The sequence below is a fragment of the Drosophila persimilis genome, unplaced genomic scaffold (assembly GCF_003286085.1).
Source record: "Drosophila persimilis strain 14011-0111.01,24,50 unplaced genomic scaffold, DperRS2 tig00000901-arrow-arrow-pilon, whole genome shotgun sequence".
Lineage (NCBI taxonomy): Eukaryota > Metazoa > Arthropoda > Insecta > Diptera > Drosophilidae > Drosophila > Drosophila persimilis.
In genome coordinates, this window is record NW_020825370.1 from 1 (window position 1) to 13,055 (window position 13,055).

The following is a 13,055-nucleotide window of genomic DNA, read 5'->3' on the forward strand; positions in this document are numbered from 1 at the left end:
AGGAGCTGATGGCGTATCTCGAGTCGCCTTGATCAGGATGGCTAAGGTGTTAGCCGAAGAGCACTTGCAAAACTATGTCTATTGCCTCTACGAGATGAGGGTGAAAGGCATGGATCCTTCCACGGGGGAGTATGTTCGGGCGAAGCCCGAGTGTAAATTTTATACCATTGTTTTATTGCCTATCAATCACTTTCTTTTCTATTTGGTCATTATACTAAACTAACGTAACGTAAGCGTAGCTTTATCTATGCTCGCTCAGCAACATGCTCTCATTTAATCATCTATTCTTATCTATGCTCGCTCTTGTTATCTTTTCTTTCTATGCCGTCGCTAAGCCGTCAGCAGCTGCGCCTGCTCTAGCAGTTACCGCTTGATATAGTTGGAGAACAGACCTTTTTGTCCCCAATCTATTACTTTGGCTCGAGATCGGCTCGCTGCCTCATCCAAGTGTGTCACTCTAATACTATTGTAAAGGCTCTGGCATCTTCGGCCACCCTCAAACACAAAATACTATAATAAAATTTAGTTTCGGAAATTAATAATTTGTGAAATTATTGAACAATCATAGTCAGCGAAAAAGCTCGTTGTCTCAACAGGGATATTTCAATTTTCCCCCGAAAATAATGAAAATTTATTAATGTTACCGCAGTTCAGGTGAAAGATATTGTTAATGTGTGTGTGTGTGTAGGAAGCTGGGTTGCATTCGGTACATGACGGTTCATGTTTGGTCGTTCAGTTTACAGTTACAGTTACAGTTTGGTCGTCGCAACTAGAACTTGAACCAGTTGGACTGCGGAGTGGGTATCCTACGGTGCGCAAGGGAGGATCTGAAGACACGGCGACAGCCCCTGATGATTGCGATGGAAGATGAGTGACAGGCAGCTATGGTACGTTTTTCTGATACTGAGTTTTATTGAACAAATGCATCTCCTTATATAGCTAGCAGTGGTACTCTTATTCTATGGGAAGGAACGCACAGGCCTCCTTGTGAGTGTATTTTTAGATTGGGTACACTTACTCTGTGCGGGGGTTACATTTCAGTGCATTTACTTAGGTACTTGGCAGCAATAAAGTAGATAATTTATTGCTTGATCCCTTTTGGTGGGTTCGAGTATACAAGTGCTATTGTCTATTCTTAGTTGCTGATGTATTTTTCGTGTCGTCATATTCTTCACATGAAGTGACATGGACAATTTTATTTATGAGTATTTGTGGTATGAGATTGCACTGTATATTCCTAATATTCATTAAATACATGTCTGTGGCTGAACATTTTCCCGGCCGTTGAACTGGTGTTCAACCATCGCTCAAGTCGAGGGCAAACCGGCGTGCAAGGGGTATAGGAGTGATGACATGGCTGGATCGCGATTTGATGGCCTTGGTTTCCATATTAGATACTTCTCCCGGAAAATGAAGGCAATGATCAATAGAATTAATATTGCTAGGGTTGCGTAAGCCGCGAGTTGATGGTGCTGCACGGTGGTGAGATGGTGTGGCAGCTCGTGATGATTGATGGTTGATAGTTGCTGGCGTAGATCATCAAGTTCTTGATGAAAGTCTGATGTCTGGTTCTTCAGTTGCCACATTGGTGGCGAGGGTGATGTCTCCGGTGGGCTCACGTCGCCAAACCGAGTGTAAGTCGATTTTACTTCGCTAATTGTGGTGCTGAAGGTGCTGATGCTTACTTCAGTAATGCGAGCAGTGCAACCAGGGGGACATGGAGAGTAGTTGCTACATTGCTACATTAAAACGCTTCCTGCTTGTAGCTCGTAATGCACATGTTGAAAGTGTTGAACTATGGAGTTACATGCCGGAACATTTTTTAATTCAGGGCACATGTATCGTAACGCTGAAATTCCAGCAGACATTAGTTGCATATCCTTCCAATAGTCATAGTATACGATCATGGTCCACTCAGACGTTGCTATTCTTGATGTTCCAAGTTTCTCATAGAATATTCCAGGCTTGTTTGCGAATTGTGTCACATTTATTGACTGTGACAATGCTAATGGAAGCATGAGCAACAGCACCATTAATGTTGATGTTAATGTAGGTGACAATTTTGTTGTTCGCTGTGTGGGTGGCTCATCAATCTCCGTGGTGTCACTGATCACGTTGTGGGAACGTTTGATTGCCACATCTTCTGGAAAGAGCGGCGCTAGACGAGTGATCGGGCGCTTGTAAACGCCAAATGCTGTCTTAACGTCAACCACTCGTACGTGGTTGTCCTGTCCAGGATATGTCTTAATGATGCGACCCATTGGCCACTTCATTACAGGAAGGTTGTCTTTCTTAACCAAAACTAATAATCCTTCAGGTACGTTTGGTGAAGCAGTCTTCCATTTATGCCGAGCTTGCAATTCTTGGAGGTATTCTGTAGACCATTGTTTCCAGAATGAATGCTTTAGACGCGATACCAATTCCCAGCGCTTGACCAATGTTCTTCCTTGATGATCAGTATTGACGTCAGGAGGCGTTGTCAATGGTTCACCAATCAAGAAGTGTCCTGGGGTGAGCGCTGTTGTATCAGTGGGATCATTTGACATTGGAGTGATGGGTCGAGATTTGAGAATTGCTTCAATTTCGATTATCACTGTGTTTAGTTCTTCAAATGTTAATGAGGCTGTGTTGGTGGTTGTTATCAACTGCTTTTTTGCTGATTTTACCCGCCGCTTCCCAGAGGCCGCCAAACGATGGAGCCCTGGGAGGAATGAATTTAAAATCCACTTGCTTTTTGTTGCAATGATTCGTGATCAGAGCACTTGCCTTTGAGCTGAATATAGAGTCTTCTAATTCTTTAAGCTGGTTGTTTGCACCCACAAAGTTCGTTGCATTGTCGCAATGAATAGTTTGGCACTTCCCACGTCTGCTTAAGAATCGACGCAGGGCGGCCAAGAATGCATCTGTGGTCAGGTCGCTTACCAGCTCCAGGTTGTACTGCCTTTGTGGAAAAGTAGCAAAACACGGCGATGTACGCCTTATCGGGTCTTTTGCCTCGGATCTTATGGTGGATCGAGATTGGTCCACAGTAGTCGACGCCTACATTAAGAAACGGGCGTGCTTGTGTGACTCGTTGTGCTGGGAGATTGCCCATGATCTGGTGTATCAGCTTTGGTCTAGCCTTGGTGCATCTAACACAGCTGTGGATGATGCTTCTAGCCATTGTCTTGTCATTGATAATCCAATATTGTTGTCTTGCGATTGCCCTTAATGCTTGAGCACCACAATGCGATTCCTCTCGACAGGACATCGGCTGCGTTGTTGGCCGATGACACGTCGTGACGCCATTGTGACTGATTTGTTAATGCCTGGATTTTGGCTATTCGATTTGCCACAAAGGTATGGTATGTTGATGACGATGCGTTTATCCAGGATAAAACAACGGTGGGAATCACTCCAAAACCATCCTGAAACCGTTGTAATGTCCATGTGCAGATCCTGTCGGACTCGGTTTGTGAGCTCACTGCAGCACAAAGTTCTAACAGTGGTAGTGATTGTTTGGCTGTCGGCGCCACACGTGATTTCGAACAGAGAAGTCTTACTGACACTTGGTTGTTTTTGTATGTAGCGCGTACATATACTGCTGCGCCATATGCTCGTTCTGATGCATCTACAAACTTATGGAGTTCTTGGGTAACTGGAATTTTACCATCGTAGATATGCCGGGGAATTTGCATTTTGTTCAATGTTTGTAAGTCGTCCCGGTATTCTTTCCATTCGGTTTGGTGTTGTAATGGTAATTCGTTATCCCAATCCAGTTTGAGCTCCCAAAGTTGTTGCATGAAGATTTTTGCCTTTACTACCACCGGTGCAAAGAGTCAAAGATTTGGGCCAGTTCGGAACATACCACCCGTTTGGTGATGCGTGTAGCCTGACTTTTCTGTGTTCGTCCACACAATGTATCCTTCTTCGGCATCCAGATGAGACCCAGAGTTTTCACGCTGTAGTGCTCTAGTGTCTCTCCTAATTTTACATCGGTTACAATATCCTCTTTGGGGATTCCTTGGAGAAGTTGCTCATTGTTGGAGCACCACTTGCGTAATTTGAATCCGGACGGTAGAAATATCTTATTTAGTTCTTGTCGAGCATGAATTGCCTCTGGAATCGTGTTTGCTCCAGTTAGACAGTCGTCAACATAGAAATCTGTTTTTAATGTTGTTGATCCTACTGGTAGTCTGTCTTTGTATTGTATTGCCAAATGATCCAGACATTTCGTTGCTAGGAACGGAGCAGCTGTTGTCCCATATGTTACTGTTTTCAGGCGATAGTACCTGATCTCTTCGGATGGATTGCTTCTCCAGACTATCATCTGATGGAATTGATCCTCCGGATTCATCCACACTTGCCGGTACATCTTTTCTATGTCCGCTGTGAATACGTACTTATGAATTCGAAATCGTAGCAGAATGGACATAAGTTCGCTCTGAACGGTGGGTCCAGCCTGCAGAATGTCGTTCAAAGATTTCCCGCTTGTTGATTTGCATGAGGCATCGAATACTACCCGAAGCTTTGTGGTGGTGCTCTCAGGTTTGAGTACACAATGATGTGGAATGAAGTAGTGCCTTTTGGGAACTTTTGATGCTGGCACAATCTTCATATGTCCTAGTCCTTCATACTCTTCCATGAAGTCCACATAACTCTTCCAAGTTTCTGTTGAGCTTCGCCGCTCCAACGCTAGGAATCTTTTTGTTGCGGTTTCCAACGACTCCCCCAGGGCTGAAGGGTGTTCGGAAAATAGGAGCTTTACAATAAAACGGCCGTCTGAAGCTGTCTGAAGATTTTCTATAAAATGAGCTTCACACCGTGCTTCCACTGGAGTGCGTGGTTTGTCTTCCGTCTCTAGATTGTCCAGAGTGCAGAATCTTTCCATGAGCTCGTTTACTCCCGTTGCACAAATGGGTGAGGAATTGTGGGCAGATTTGACTTTTCCTGCCACAATCCATCCCAGCTTAGCTGTTGATCTGGTAGCAGCAGCGAGTAGTAATGCTCGACTCCGATTTACATGTCTGTGGCTGAACAGATATAGTGTTTTTTTTTTTTAAGTTCAGAGGAAAGATGGCATGAGTCTACAAGAAGAATTGACAATCGTTAATATTTTCCGTCATTTACCTCCAGTATTTGAACTATTTAAATAGAGGGGGCTTAAGAGGGCTAAGTTCGGGTTTTCAGCTACATACATATATTGTTGTTGAGGAACCAAAATTGACGCAAAAACAATTAAAGTCAAGTATTTAAAACAAGACAGTTAAGTAGAAAATTGATTCATTAATCGGATAAAATTATGTGGGCAGGGCTGAGAGATCTAGATATCTAAAAATATTCGACGGAATATCAAAATTGTTTCTGCTTCAAACTGTATTGGAAAAAGCAAATAATGCAGCTGGCTGGATGACAACAAAGCAATAATATAAGTCCAGTCCACATCATTGCAAAGCGACTGTCCCTGCATGGAGCATACCGAGATCCTCGCCCGCATACAGCCAAAGCATGTCCATTTTCAAGGCGCGGTATGGACGACACAAAAATGTGACGTGTTTTCGGGAATTAAGAACAAAAGATTGTTATCCCCCCCTGTATCTTTCAGTGTAAAAGAGTTCGATGATGCGCTGGCCCAGGATGTGGTTGACCTAAAGGAGCTGCGCAGACTGACGTTTAATGGTGGGATATCACACTTCTGATAGGCGTAGTAATTCATGGACATGAATCCAATCCAATCCACAGGTGTGCCCGATGTACAAAGCTTCCGTGCACTCAGCTGGAAACTGCTGTTGGGCTACTTGGGACCAAGACGCAGCAGTTGGACGACCACGCTGGCCCAGAAGCGAGCCCTGTACCAGCAGTTCATTGAGGAATTGGTACTCCCCCCGGGACACAGCTGCAATGGAGCTGGAGAAGGCGACGGGGACGGGGACGTCGCTGTTGATTCAAGGGGCGTTGGCCTACAAGATCATCCGCTTAGCGAGGGGCCAGAAAGCGCCTGGAACACATTCTTCAATGACAACAAATTTCTGCTGCAGATCGGCAAAGATGTGAGGCGCCTGTGTCCCGACATCTCGTTCTTTCAGCAGCCCACAGAGTATCCCTGTGACATTGTGGTGCACAGTAAAGGCGAGCACGGGCGCCGGCTTCACAAACGGGTAGTGCCCACGGTGCTCAGCTCGGCGGACGTCCTGGCCTGGGTTACGTACAGGGCATGAATGAGATTGTCGGACCCATCTACTATGTGATGGCCTCGGATCCGGATCTCTCGTACCGCGCCCACGCGGAGGCAGACTGTTTCTTCTGCTTCACGGCTCTAATGAGCGAGATACGCGACTTCTTCATCAAGACTCTGGACGATGCGGAGGGTGGTATAAAGTTCATGATGGGCCTGCTATCTAACATGCTGAAGACTAAAGATATAGCATCTGAAGAGCCAAGAGCTGCCTCCGCAGTACTACAGCTTCAGGTGGCTCACCCTCCTGCTCTCGCAGGAGTTTCCACTGCCCGATGTGCTGCGAATTTGCGATTAGGTATTCTCGGACGAGCAGCGCTTTAATTTTCTCATCAAAATCTGCTGAACCATGATATTGTAAGCATGCGCTGACTTTGAACTGATTCATTTGCATTTACTGATGTATTTACTGATTTATAGAATCCAAAGGGAAGCAATTTTAGAGAACGACTTTGCCTCGAATGTGAAGCTGCTGCAAAACTATCCACCCATTGACATAAACGTTGTGATTACTCATGCAGTCTCCCTAGCGTAGCACTCACTTTTAGTGATACCACAGATATTACATATAATACCCGATTCCGGGTAGAGTCTGACAAAGCAATAATCCACAGTGTCTAGTTATCATGTTCAATAGTTGGAAGCCCAGGACCCAACAAAAGATCGAACACTAGCGCTGTTTCTCTGTTTTATACGTTACAATTTCATAATAAACGAATGTGCCACATGTGTTTGTGTGGAGATTAAAAATGCGAAAACATATGTAAAATAGAGTGATCATAGCTCAAGTGTAATTTTGTGTTCGTGTGTGGCATCGTCAAAAAACACAGTAAAAAATATATATAACATTGGATTCCCGTTAGAGATTGGTTACTTGGCCAAACGTGGGGCCGTATCCTTGCAAATCGTCTGAGCAATAAACTCCACCAGTGTTCGGGTCGGGCGGCCGGCCATTCCCTTGCGGAGATACTCGTATTCGAAGCCCTTTGTCACCATAACATTTGTGGCATCCTTTGAGGGAGAAAATCCATAAGATCTGCGCCCCAACAAAGCGCCCCACAATACTCACAATATGCATCCACTAGCCACAGGGCACAAACTCACGGAGAAAGGCAGCGGCCTTGCAGGGACGTCCACCTCGGTCAATGCCATAGTTCTGCACATCGCTGCGTCCCCCGGCACGCGCGGCCTTGCTGTAATATTTCCACAATGGGAAGCGCCACACACGATCTCCGGTATGCATGCTGGCGTGCTTGATCTGCTGCCACAGGATCTCCGAGTTGGTAAAGACCCCCGCAGCCGACTCATCCAGGGCCTGGCGCATGTAGCCCGAGCAGGTGCCGACGTCAATGATGCACTTGGGACAGAAGTTTTGCGCATACAGCAGGGCGTCTGCCAGGACCAGTACATCCTCGTGATCGGTGCACTGGATCTCGATGGTCTTGCCGTTCATGGACTTGACCATGTCCCCAGTACGGACCGAATTGCAGCCCACTACGTTTTCACAAAGAGGTATCAGGCCGCGAATGTTGACCTAAGAACAGCATTATTATTCAAGGAGATATCATTTCTGTCCTGAGTACTTACCGGTAAACGCAGGCCAGCCACAGCTCGACAACAGGCCACCACAACGGCGGCCCCGGTCATGTCGCCACGCATATGGCCATGTTTCTCTTTCAGGCACAATCCTCCAGCATCGTAAGTCACGCCTTGGCCCACCAGCACAATGGGGCGCTCCTCGGCACAGGTGCCGTAGTAAGTCAGCTCCAGGAAGATGGGTGGCTCGCACGAGGCCTTGCCCACAGCCAGGAAGGCGTGCATTGACTGGCTCTCGGCCCAGCCCTCGACCTTGACCTCCACATTGACACGGGATTTGCACAGCACCTCGACGACATTCTGCGCAAAAGCTGTGGGTGTGAGGAGGTTGGAGGGCATCTCCTGCAGCTGTCTCGTCAGGTTCTGGGCGGCTGCCTTCTGCAGACCAATGCGCCATCCTTCGAGGTCGCAGACCTCGTCTTTTCTTGCGTATAAGTCCAGCGACGGCACTGGAATCCTGTTCTGTGGGTTACGCAGCTCCTGGTAGAGCCAATGCGGCCCCCTCGGCGGCGGCGCTCTGGCTCGATCGCGAAGAAAAGGCGAGCCTCGCCCCGCTTGGGCATGGGTCCGGACATGCGGAGGACCTCTAGCAATCGGCCGGCAGTCTTCTGGACATTGTACCGCCAACCGGCCGCGGTGAGGACGCCAGCATCATTGCGGTCCGTTTCGTCGGCGAACACGCCGACCACAAGTCCGCGGGATGGAGGATCCGCACACATGTCCATCTGCTGGAGCTGCAACATCTGGTTTACCGCCTGCGAGGCGGAGCGGCGCTGGATAGCCTGGGGACGTGGTCGCAGGCGCTGCGGGAAGGCCTGGGAGACCAGCCGACGTACAACGCCAAGCATTATTTTTCGTTAAGCCCACACAATGTACCAAATATCAGAATATACGTATTTGGTGTTCAATTTCTAGCAATAGAGAATGCCAAATTGAGGCGATGAATGTACTCCATGAGAAAGTGACACTCACTTCAAGGGCTATTTGGTCGGTACATTCAGGAAATTCGAAAGGATCAGAATCTAAAAACGAGTGGACATCGGCCCTTCACTCACTACTGTTTTGGTTTGGCTGTCCTCGGAGGAGTAAACATGTCGAGTATGTATATCTTTGACAAATGGGGCTAACAAATCATGAACTCTTGAAGGGCCATGGTACTCAAATAGATGTGGCTCTGGATGAGTGTAACTTCCAGAAGGAAGCCTTTTCGTCCTATGAGCGTCCTTGATGAGCACCTAGATATCAGAGACCATGAAAGCTAGAGTCACCAAATTGTATATCCAGACACCTGGACCCGTCCGCCCCCACAAAGACCAAAAATCTGTGGCATTCACAATTAACGCAGAATCGTAGAGAACGCCATATTTACTAGACTGTCAAATGTGGATGAGATCGGATCGTTATTATAACGACCAAATCGCCTTCCACGCGCTTACTCATTCTCTCTCGATCTCTCTATCCATCTCACACACTCTTTCTCGTGCAGTGTGTTCGCTCTGGCGGAGGGAAGCGAGACAGAACGGCGGGCTTTTGTGTAAGAAAGAGAGAGAGGGAGAAAAGTTCCACTCTCCTATCTCATGACAAGTGCGAGCATAATTCAGAGTTAATTTCGTTCCCGCTCGTTAAAGAATCTTTTTTGTATAAGTGGGTGATAAAAAAGAAAGGTTTTTAAAATCAAAACGTTAGAGAATACAATTTATTTGGCATACGCCTAACTTTTAAAATATTTCAGCGAAAAATAAGCTTTAATTTTACAATAAGGCATTGCCGTTACAAAGTGCCGTGACTAAATGATTCCTTTAAAGTTTCGATACTGCATCATTAATTCCTGAAAATTTAGAATAGTTTTTCTAAAATAAAGAGACCGAAAAACTTGGGTGACTGCAAATTTGTATTTTACGACGACGAAAAAAAAGGAGTGCGTGCGTTCGTTTTCATAGATTTTTCTCGACTTCTCTTCATATATTCAAACAATTTCTTCTGCGCCTATCTTACCTACGGTGGCAAAGCGGGGCGAATTCGCCAAGAGCGAGAGAGCGAGCTTATATTGCGCTCCCGCTTTGCCCTAGCCTAACTTACACTAGACTTCATAAAATACGATCCTAATAACAATTATTGTACGCCAAATGGCGCTACACCGGCCCCGTTGAAGGCCTGGAAGGCTTCAAACCAGTGGCAGAAGAGCCAACTTGTGGATTGGCCTCCTGAACGTGGCTCCGCTGCTCGTCCTTAGGTCGACCACTCTGACCCTTCCGTCCTGCCCGGCGGTTGTAACGACCACCCTTCCGAGGAGCCCCTGTTGAGGGGGCAGGTTGTCGTCGGCGACGATTACGAGGTCGCCTTCCTTGATGTTTGGTTCCTCCTGGTGCCACTTGAATCTTATTTGCAATCCCAGCACATACTCCAGGGACCATCGCTGCCAGAACATTTGCCTGGCTGACGAGACAAGCCGCCATCGCTTTAAGCAGCTCAGACCCTCCTGGTCCGGGGTCCTGGGGGTGCGATGAGCGGCCCGCCTGTCAGCAGGTGCCCGGGAGTCAGCATGTCTCAGTCGCTTGGGTCTGGGCTTAGGGGTCCTAGCGGGCGCGAGTTGAGTACCGCCTCGATCCCGACCAGCACGGTCTCCAGCTCCTCTGCGGTGAGGAGAGCGCTTCCGACTGCCTCTATCTTCCTCCGCAGTTCGCTGAAGTGGCGACTTGCTCCGACGAAATTTGTCGCGTTGTCGCAGTTCACGCGTTGCGGACATCCTCAACGACCGACGAACCTTTGGAATGCCAACAAGAAGGAATTAGTCGTCAAATCGGAGACAATTTCTAAATGAACCGCCTTGGACGCAAAACAGACAAATAACGCTATGTAGGACTTATAAGGGGGCCTTCCACGAATTTTCAGAGTCGTATAGACTGGGCCACAAAAATCAACGCCACATACTGAAAATGGGCGGAGAGCACGGAGCCGGTCTGCGGGTAAGTTGCCCATCATTTGGGTCTGAAGTAGCGGCTTGCATTTAAAGCAACGAATACATGACCTAACTGTCGCCCTGCAGACCGCCTGAGCATTCACTATCCAAATGCGTTGTCTAAGGATACTCACGAGTGCTCGTGGGCCGGCATGAAAACTCGTTTGATGCAGATAGCGATAGCGTTTTGTCAATAAAAAGGGAAACTTGGCATTATATGACATAGGAGCGTTAACTAGTCGCCTTCCAACTCGCAACAACGAAAAAGAGCTCCATGTCCCAGCCTCTTCATGGATGAAGGGATTCAAGCGCTGAAGACTGGGGCCTAACTTGGTGCCTTTACGAACCCTTTCAATATCTTCTTGAGACTCATTTTTCTGTGTTATTTCGACTATTTTTAGAAACGCCTCGTCGTATTCTACGGATGACGGAATTTTTCCAAAGTTGAGACTTTTGTCTTTGCATTTTCGGATGAAGCGGAACACGAAAACGAACACTCTTAGCAGTTTGAGGTGTGACGAGTATCCCTAGCTATCCCCTATCCACTAAATAATTTGACTTGGCCGCGCCGGTCAGTGTGACCGATTTCTTCCGACTTTCCATCTGTATCTCTTCTTCGGAAAGCTCGAAGTGTGGATTTCTGGGCCAGCTCTCTTCTTCAAACTTTAAGAACTCTGGTCCTCCAAACCAGATCGACTGCACGATTTCCTCTACGTCACAACCTCTCGAAACTATGTCTGCTGGGTTCTGTTTTGTTGGCACATGCCGCCACGTAGCTTCACTTGACCACTCTTGAATCTCCGCTACTCGGTTCGCAACGAATGTTGACTACGACGAAGGGTGGGATCTGATCCAATGAAGAGTAACTTCTGAATCTGACCAGAATATCACTTTCTTTTTTTACCAATATATACCCGCTTTGGGTTGAGGGCTCTCAGTGCTCCAACTGGGGAGGGGCTGAGAGGCTGGGGTGTGAGCCGCCAGCAACCAAGCGCGTTGCTTTATTAATTTCAGTTTGTGGGCAGTATATGTCTTAATATTAATATATGTACATTTTTATACCCGATACTCAAAATGAGTATTGGGGTATATTAGATTTGTGGTAAAAGTGGATGTGTGTAACGTCCAGAAGGAATCGTTTCCGACCCCATAAAGTATATATATGCTTGATCAGCATCAATAGCCGAGTCGATTGAGCCATGTCTGTCTGTCCGTCCGTCCGTCTGTCCGTCTGTCCGTCCGTCCGTCTGTCCGTCCCCTTCAGCGCCTAATGCTCAAAGACTATAAGAGCCAGAGCAACGATGTTTTGGATCCAGACTTCTGTGATATGTCACTGCTACAAAAATATTTCAAAACTTTGCCCCGCCCACTTCCGCCCCCACAAAGGGCGAAAATCTGTGGCATCCACAATTTTAAAGATACGAGAAAACCAAAAACGCAGAATAGTAGAGAATGACCATATCTTTTAGACTGCAGAATCTGAATTGGATCGTATTATTATTATAGCCAGCATCAAGAAAACAATTTCATTTTTTCTCGCCCTGTCTCTCTCTAACACACACGTAGCATAGGCGGCTTTGCTTAAAGTAAAACATTAGCGCCTAGATCTCAGAGACTATAAAAGCTAGAGCAACCAAATTTGGTATCCACACTCCTAATATATCGGACCGAGACGAGTTTGTTTCAAAATTTCGCCACACCCCCTTCCGCCCCCGCAAAGAATGCAAATCTGGGGATATTCACAAATCTCAGAGACTATTAAAGCTAGAGTAACCAAATTTGGTATCCGCACTTCTGTTAGATCTCACTATAAAACATATATCTCAAAATTTCGCCCCACCCCCTTCCGCCCCCACAAAGGACGAAAATCTGTTGCATCCACAATATTGCAGATTCGAGAAAACTAAAAACGCAGAATCATAGATAGCGACCATATCTATCAGATTGCTGAATCTGGATCAGATCAGATCATTTTTATAGCGAAGGAAACAAATCAATTTGCACTGGCTACGCAGCGCCCGACGTCACGCTCAGACTGATTTTCTGTCTCTCTCGCACGCACTCTTTGTCGTGTCGATTAATATAAGCGGCGTCTGCCGGAGGAGAGCCATACTGACTTAGTATCGGGTATAACTGTAGAGTTGCGGTGTCCGCAGCAACTCACAACGTTCCCCCTCGTTTTGTTTGTTTTTACAATTCAACTTTAAACGACACTCAAACACACTGGTACATATTGATGGCACATTAATTTACAAACATATAAACTGCAGCAACGAAACACTTGTA

At 46.7% G+C, this 13,055-nt stretch overlaps 2 pseudogenes; one reads left to right on the forward strand and one right to left on the reverse strand.

The window, feature by feature from the left end:
* Positions 1-5,449: 5,449 nt before the first annotated feature.
* LOC113566773 lies at positions 5,450-6,749 on the forward strand (annotated as a pseudogene).
* A 149-nt stretch (positions 6,750-6,898) lies between these two features.
* LOC113566772 lies at positions 6,899-8,697 on the reverse strand (annotated as a pseudogene).
* Between the last annotated feature and the right edge of the window lie 4,358 nt (positions 8,698-13,055).